The sequence below is a fragment of the Crassostrea angulata genome, chromosome 4 (genome assembly GCF_025612915.1).
Source record: "Crassostrea angulata isolate pt1a10 chromosome 4, ASM2561291v2, whole genome shotgun sequence".
Lineage (NCBI taxonomy): Eukaryota > Metazoa > Mollusca > Bivalvia > Ostreida > Ostreidae > Magallana > Magallana angulata.
The window spans coordinates 4,486,844-4,494,993 of NC_069114.1; the positions used below are offsets into that span (position 1 = coordinate 4,486,844).

Genomic DNA, 8,150 nt, shown 5'->3' on the forward strand with positions numbered 1-8,150 from the left:
TATTATTAGAACCAACAAAATAATTATATCATTAACACGTACATGTACCCTGAGCTTGACGCTCTCTTCTAATGTCTTCTCTCTCAATACCCAACGATAGTTGAGCTTTAATCAACATTAAGTGTTTGGACGTAGATGCAGAAAAAGTATTCGTGTGACAAACAACAAATTACATGTATAATATTTCTATGATAAAAATCGTAATTATTAGTTTGAGATAATGTTTGAATATTCTTAGATATATTAAAAAAATAGATCTAAGAATATTCAAACATTATCTCCCTGTTTGTGTTTTCTGCAATGTTCGTGGAAATAGTAGTTTGCAAATATCACCCATATTACTGTGTAGTTTTTGTAAAGCGTAACTAAAGGAATTTTTAAGGATGTTTTGAAATTTAAATATCATTTTATTTTAATACATGTACACAGATACCCTGATAACAAAACCACATCATATAAACTAAATATAGTTAATTTTTGTGAGTGCTTCAAATATGGAACGAAATGAAATTTTTTTGATCTCTAGACGGGATTCAAGTAATTACCTATTAGAAAAAAATAAATCAATTAATTTGTGAATTATTTTCAAATCCTATAAATGCCGTTAAATGGAATAAAAAGCGATAAAGGACAACATACTTGAAATTCTTATACACAGAAATGATAATGCTGTATTGAGATTTAATTTCAAAACAAAGTAATTAAAAAAACCCAAAGTAAAGAATAAAAGTTGTTTATTTCTGTATTTTTTTTTATTTGATAAAAAACAAAATAATTATAATTATAGTCATTTACCGACTAATAATACCAAAACCTAGAGCTATATTGAACAGGAGGTTGTCAATGAGAAGGTCATATAGTATATCGCTACAATACGGCGTTGGGATTTTTAAATGGTGATGTTAATGGTATTAAGTGGTGAAAATTACAATATTCATCCCGAGAAGGACCTCTTAGAATAACTGAGCGCGGCCAATTATGTCCGTCCCATGTCGTTTATAGAACGGTGTTATCTACCTCAGTGATGATAGTAGCTTGTCTTAATGTATTAATTGACGGTTTAATATGTTTTGACATGAACACGTCAATTCAATACAGCAGTACAATTTTTTTACAATATAAGGGTGATAAGAGTCTGACTAAAAACATGATTGAAAAATAAAAAGGGCATTTGCACTTAATTAGGACACACCCAATTATGTTCCATGTCACTTATAGAACGGTGTCATCTACCAAATTGATGATAGTTTTTCTTAATGTATAAATTCACAATTATAAAATTTATGTATTCATTAGAGCAAACATTGAGTATTTGAACTGGTGTGAATTTCATTTTCGTTGACCCTATCTAGGCCTTTTTCGAGGTGGGCATATAATACCCTCAAATCTCTTGCCAAACAAGCACTGCATTTTTTTCATAGGAAGATGCAGGTTCGAACAGTCCTGTTGCTCGGGATGGTACTTATGGAGGCACTATCTCTGCCTGTGGAGAACAAAGCTGATAAAGGTAACGTTGCACATTTACTTTATTAAAAGTCTCTATATACTTTTGATATTTGTTGAAAATGAAAGAAGAGTTACGAGCTAAAATGAAATCTTTTCCCCCCGATTTAAAGCATAGTCTTCCAAAATAAACAAGAGGCCCAAGGGCCACATCGCTCACATGAGCAACAAAAGCTGAAGAAATAAGCTGTACAGCATCCTTTAGAAAGTAAGTTTCAAAGAAACCTTTGTAACCCCCCTTTCTCCACGGAATCATTGTCTGTACAGCCTTTGCTTTATGGAAGTTTTAGCATTTTTTAGCCAAATGCCTTTTTAAAAGTTTTTTAAAAATATATTCCTATGTATATATTTGACATTCCTCATTGTGGCCCGACCCTACCCATTGGGACTATGATTTGAACAAACTTGTATCTACACTATCACAGGGTGCTTCCACACAAATTAATGCTATTCTGGTTCTTGAGAGGAATATTTTTAAAGATTCTCTCTATATATTCTTATGTGAAACTTCATTCTTCGGTGTGGCGCCACCTATATCCTAAGGACCATGATCTGAACAAGCGTGATTCGGTAAATCGCGAAATAAAGTCGTCGCGAATGATAGTTAATTTACATTTAATGTTATAAAAATCAAATCCTAGGACTTTGTTGACATTTACAATGCTATCAAGAACATTAGTTTATTTTGTTTATGTTTTTTTCATATATTATGCTTTTAATTAAAAACATCCCATCAACATATGAAGTGTTCACCATTAACAATAAATAATAAAAGTTACAATAATGTTTTAGAGAAATGCAATCTTCGAAATTGGGATCAACTTGTTGACCCTTTTTAAATATATACATGTATATCTAAAAACATACTGATCAACAAAAGATATACCGTACTCTACTCTTTTTATTTATGATTTAAGAAATTGTCATAGGTGACATTGTAAAAAAAATTACGTGTAGTAGTTAAATATTATATGTAGTGTTTCAAAACTTTCATCAAAGGTATGTATTACAAAAAAGGATTAGCAGTATAATCCTTTATGTGGGTTGTGCATTTTTGTAGAATAATTGTTACAATAACGCTAGAAATAAACTCCAAAATGTGCATTTTATTGAATTATAAATATAGTTACGTAAAAAGCAATCTTACAATGCAGAAAAAACCTTTGTATTCAGAGATCTGATTAATTTGACACTATCTCTTTTTATGGTAGCAGATGCTGTAAAGGAGCGAGTACTAGATGTGCTGAACTATCTCAAAGATGAACAAGCTAATGATGAAATAGTGGTATTTATCTTACTTCATTCACAGTGAAAACATGTAACAAAAATCAGGTAGCATTTTAAATATGTTTCTATGGTTAGATTGCAGATATAACATAACAAAGAGTTGATAAAATAAACGAAGAAAGAAATTCATCGATTAAATTGTTGCTCCCATTTTCTGTATTATATATATATATATATATATATATATATATATATATATATATATATATATATATATATATATATATATATATATATATATATATATATATATATATATTAAACCACCAGTTACATCAACGGCTGCAGTTGCGTGCGTGTAACACGATGTGCTATAAACCCTACACATCTAATGGTCGATTGCTCAGAAGCCGCTGTCGGAGCTATTACGATATTCGTTGACAACATTTGAGGCGCTAGTTTTTGGTATAGAATAATTTCGCTGCATAAAACCTTTGAATTTACTTTCAAAAAGTAGATTAATTTTAAATGCAAAAAAGACAAACTCACAGACGGTATTACAGTTTGAAATATAATGGCCAGATATTGCAGATTTAAGAAAAAACCAATTATTATGAAGAAAAAAAACACACAGAAAGAAAATTCTTTATGTCGTTTCTTTACACCAACCATTTGCGAGTAAGAAGACGTGCCAAACTCGTTATTAAATTCACTTTAGATGTCCCGACGATCAAAATAAACAGATTAAGACAATTTAATAGATAAAACATCGCTAACACATCTTACCCCATGTTTTGTTGTCTGTCCTAAAATATATCACAATGCGATCTAACCGATATATATCTTTCAGATCAACTCGCCAATATGTTTGAGTATCCGGTAAAGTTGCTGAACATTGGCCACCGCGAAACGTCCGATCAGATTTCCGGTTATCAACTGCCTTCTCTGAACCGGAGGCGCCAGATCGCGTGGAAGACTGAGATGTTGGTTTCCATAGAGCTAGATTTTCTAGATCTAACGAAAAAAAAAACAAAGATGCATCATTGCATTGAACTAGAGACTCGTGGGAATCGAAGAGCATCCGTTCAATATGCAAAAATCATAACTTTTAAGAAAAGCATTATAATTTGCCAACAAAAACATGACAATTACTGCAAACAAACGACTGTATAGGATAATTAATCACATCTCATGCTTAACATCATTAATTTGCATCTAGAATATCAGTTATGGACCCCTTTTTTGTTTACAAATCGTTTAATTCACGTTAACGTTTAAAGTAGAAAAAATATAGTACAATATTGCATGATTTAGTATAGAAAATAGCTGCATGTCTTTTACTTGGGACACGTTTTTAAACTGTTTGAACTAAATTGATCAATTCTAAAAGATCTTACGATTTTTGCAGCTAGAGAAGCAAGGGACAGCACAATGCGGACCGTCGAATCCAGGAATTGGACAACCTGGATACAAAGAAAGGAAAGCAACGTATTGCTTGTTTTGGATTTATAAACACACATTTGTGCGACAAGGCTATAAATATTGTGAATAATGCTACAACAAACAAAAATCCAAACAATAATTACCATACACTTCGACTTCACACAGAGCTGACTGGGCGTATTGACTGTAACCAGCTGGGTAGCTAATGTCCGGGAGTCTTTCATTGTACTACGAGACATATTGACCAATCACAGGGCAGCTTATTTCGAATGAGGGAGGTATAGTTGACCTTGTATGGTTTGTGTCTTTGTAGCAGATAACGCCGTCGTTTTGATTGGTGGAGTTAGAAACTGTTAATGTAAAGCCCAGAAGAAGTCCTGTATAATTATTTTTCTCATCTAAAATAAAAAAAAACACTTGTCATTCTTACATGTTATTATCACTGTTCTTTACTTGTCAAGATACATTGTTACAATCCAATATAACAGAAAAAGGTGGATTTTTTTAAAAAAAACAATTACTAGCTAATTTATGAAAAATAAAGACATGCTATTTAAGTTCAGCTGGAAGCAATAGAATTTAACAAATCAGCCATTTGAAAATTGAGTGATCACTAGAACATGACTGAATGCCTGAAGTCTACGATTCAATTACACAATGAAGATATTTGGTCAGTGGAAGTAAAGGAATTTATTCCGACTTATAAAATGTTTGCCAAATTCTTATTCATACTTTGATATTACATAAACATTGGCAAACATCGTTCAAATATCTGTTTTTATTTAGAGCTAATTGATTGTTATTAATGACGCTACGTTAATTCGAGTGAACCTGCGGTAAAAACTTAACATAAGATGTGAAAAAGAAACATTTAGATTCAGTTTAGGAGTTGCAAAATTTGAATTGTATTTATCGTACAATCATATGGTACAGATATGAATTTGTTTAGCTAACCAAAAACGCGTTAAAATCATAACAATGATACCCATATACATGTAGTAAAAATCATGGTACACAAAAATCACTAACCCCATTTGGAAACAGAAGTCAAAGCTTGTAAGGTAAGCCTTTCAATTTTACGCCTTTGCAGGAGGTCAACTCTCCAGAGAGCGTAGTTTTGATGATGCTCTGATGTCACAGCGCAATGACCTGAATACAAACTCAGGTCATTTTTTTGACCATCAACAGCAGCTTTACTTCCGGTTGTACTAAACAATGTGGAAGACTGGAATGTCGGTTTATGTAGGGCTAGATTGCCTAGAAAACAATTGTGTAAATTTATACTAAAATAGCTGTGGATATAAAAGTGTAAAAAGTGAAATGTACACTTTCTATCAATTGTCTATTTTCTCTGGGGATCAAGTTTAATCATGACAAAAATATATATATAAAACTTAGAGGATGTGAGAAATAATCCTTTTTGAAAAAATAAGCTCTTTTGATCATGAAAAGTAATGAATATTACCCCGATCGTAGAATTTGCACTGTTCACCATAGTATCCTGGGTTGCAGGTTCCAATACATTCCCCAGTTTTGGGGTTACAGTATTGACAATTATGTGGACAAGGTTCGTCACAATACGGTCCTTTGAAGCCAAGTTCGGGGCAGCCTTTTTAGGCAAGAATACAACCAAGATTACATATATACTAAATAATTGATAAAAGGAATATCAGTTTAAAATTTTGAGATTTTATTAAATACTAAAAAAATTATATGCATTATTCTCGAACTTCGTAAATATTACACAATTATTGCACGTAGTTTAAAGACAAAAATGTTTCACATACAAAACTGTAACACAATTATTTTTGCAAAGGTTGCATGAGATAAGATACAAAGTTATCCCGTTATGAAAGTAAACCAGACTATTCTCTATGTGAATCAACTAACCAAACACTTCGACTTTACACAATTCAATGTATGCTTCCTTTGAATAAGTGGGCTTCTGGAAGAGCTTGCCCTCTCTCGTGTTGTAATATATCACGTACCGGCCCACAACTTAACAATCGATGTCCATGACGCTTTGTATGGAGCTGGCATCATTTTTTGTATCGTGAAAACAGAGGAACCCATCATCTTTGTTTGTTGTATTGGATACGTAAACAGAAAAACCCAGGAATCTGCTCGCATACTTGCTGGATTCTAAATCAATCAATTATAAAATTCTTAACATATTTGCACACACTTGTGTTTAAGGTAATGACCCATACCTTACTAATAAAATCAATTACGTAATTTATTAAATGTTACCCATTTGGCTGGTCCATCGGTTATTAAAGCTAGGGCAGTAATTAAAAATATAACCAATTGTAGAAAATAGTGGTGTATTTTCATACTTTAAGAATATTAGCCTAAGCCTGAAATCTGAATTTCAGAAAAGCAGTTTTTACTGATATCTTACATAAAATGAACAAATGAGTTTTACGAAACAATTTATCTTATACCAAACTTGCCTATTTATTAAAAAAAACAGATAACTTTGCTTTAAATGAAATGAAATGATACAAACTTTCAAAGAGAGTTTTATCTATTGCAATTTTATATGCGTACAGATTTCTCAGAAATGTTGACAGTGTTTGTTTATTTCTAAAGGCCCTTAATCAACTGTAGATAAAATTACCCATATATATCCTCGTTTGGATCACAGAGTACAGTGTATTTTTGGTCAAAATCATTAAAAAAAAATTTTTGGAAAAGATTTCCTAAAAAAAAATACTGTGCAAAAGGTTGTTATTTCATCTTCAAAAAAAGGCTAAGCTTTTTGTGAAATAGAAAACATACTTTGAAGAAGTCTGATTAATTTTCATTATTCTAATCGCAACATATCGTTTCTTTGGATATCGGTATATGTTTTTAGAAATTACAGCTACTTAGAAAACGCTACTTACCCGATATGCTTTCAAGACAAAATCTCTATTCAACATTTTTACTGGTTTTAAAGAATGTTCTTTTCTTAAGCTATAATTCAAATTCTATAACACACTTCTTCTTGGAAAGGGGGTTATACTTATGCTCGTTGCTTAACGAATAGAACAGATATTATATACTAGTAGCAACGTGTATAGAATGAAGATACAATAGTTTTAGAATTAGGTCAAATTATTTCTCTCCGTGTATTTATCTTCCTTCTGCACTGGAATCGATCATGGTCAGGATTTTTTTTGATGTTTTTGAACTTTCAAGAAAAAAGTTTAAAGATTCAACTCAACCTTACAAAACAATGACATTTATACAGAAAATGGTAAATGGTCTATATTTTAAAAACGAGTACCCAATCGTGTCATGTTTTATTCTGCTGATCAATAACAATTGATTGCAGTTGTCAAGATTGTTAAAATAAGTGTTTTAAATCAATTTCTAGGTTAGCCTGGTTAAACTAAACCTTTTTATCGTTAGGTCTTCATTAGATTCCTCACGGACAAGACAATATGCCGCCTGAATTACGTTCGACGATGTTTTTGCGATTTATTGATAATTGCATTCATTTGAGTGCATACGCAATTTTATGTATCTCATTGATCACCGTACGGGTAAACAATGTTATTAATCTCTATATATGTAAGGGTACCTTTAAGAGATTCTTTTTAGAACAAATATCTTTCGACACATTTAATACAGAGAGTAATGCTGACCATTCTTAACCACTTAATTTACTACAATTACTACTACTACTTTTCATACTACTGCCACTACTACTACTACTACCACTACTAATACTACTACCACTACTACTACTACTACTACCACAACTACCACTACAACTACTTCTACAACTACTACTACTACTACTACTACTACTACTACTACTACCACTACTACTACTACTACTACTACCACTACTACTACTACTACTACTACTACTACCACTACCACTACTACTACTACTACTACTACTACTACTACTACTACTACTACTACTATTTCTACTACAACTACCACTACAACTACTACTACCACTACCACTACTATTACTACTA

The 8,150-nt window shown here is 31.8% G+C and overlaps 1 pseudogene; it reads right to left on the bottom strand.

Annotated features, from left to right (window-relative positions):
• Nucleotides 1–3,502: 3,502 nt before the first annotated feature.
• LOC128181894 (uncharacterized) lies at nt 3,503–6,190 on the bottom strand (annotated as a pseudogene).
• Between the last annotated feature and the right edge of the window lie 1,960 nt (nt 6,191–8,150).